The sequence below is a fragment of the Pseudorca crassidens genome, chromosome 5 (genome assembly GCF_039906515.1).
Source record: "Pseudorca crassidens isolate mPseCra1 chromosome 5, mPseCra1.hap1, whole genome shotgun sequence".
NCBI lineage: Eukaryota > Metazoa > Chordata > Mammalia > Artiodactyla > Delphinidae > Pseudorca > Pseudorca crassidens.
This window is the reverse complement of record NC_090300.1, coordinates 147,606,007-147,606,896: the sequence shown is the minus strand read 5'-3', so window position 1 is coordinate 147,606,896 and position 890 is coordinate 147,606,007.

The following is an 890-nucleotide window of genomic DNA, read 5'->3' as shown; positions in this document are numbered from 1 at the left end:
CCCCCCTTGGCCTGCCCCAGGGCTGGCAAAGCAGACCGGAGGGGCCCCAGCTCCAGAAATGGGCACCCAGGAGCCCCCAGGCTCTCGGCAACACAGTGAGGCTGGCGTGGGCCCCCAGCACAGGTCAGCCCAGCCAGGCCTGCGGTGCCCAGGAGTCACCGAGGCTCCCTGCCGGGGTCTGTGGGCACACGAAGGCAGCCTGAGACGCTGGGCCCCAGCCTGGGCCCGACAGGGAGACCCCCGCCCACCCGGGGACCCCCAACTTGGCCTGTGGGCCTCCCCACAAAACCTCCTGGGTCCCAGAACCTCGTCCTGACCTCTAAGGGTGCCAAGGGCAGGAGTGCAGGCAGAGCAGCCCTGGATGAAGGGCCCAGGTGACTGCAGTGGGAACACACGTGGATGGGCAACCTGTGCAGGGGTGACGGGGACCTGCAAAGCACAGACCACGAGGTCAACATCCAGTTCGTGCTCCCGAGGACCCTGGCGCCGGCGCCACTGCGGAGCGAGGGCCGCCTGCCCTCAGCCACCTGCCCCAGGATCCTCGGCTGTGCTGCTGAGACCCCAGGCTGAGTCGGGGAGAACGTTCCGGGTCAGACTTGGGGCCCAAGAACCAGGCTCAGAAGTCCTCCCAAGAAGGGGGGGGAGCCAGGCCTGTCACCCCTCAGGACGCGGTTGGGGGGCCCAGGTCACCCCGCAGGATGGAGGGGCTCAGCTCATCACATGGACAGGGGCTGCTGGTCCTGGGATGAGGGTGCGGCCCCAGAGGGCCCGTGTCCCTGAGACCGGGCTCAGCCCAGAGCCCAGAGGAGGCCCCCAGACCCATGTGTGCAGGTGGGGGGCTACCAACCACCAGCCCGCCCACCCTCTTTAGAAGGTTCCAGAGGCCCTGC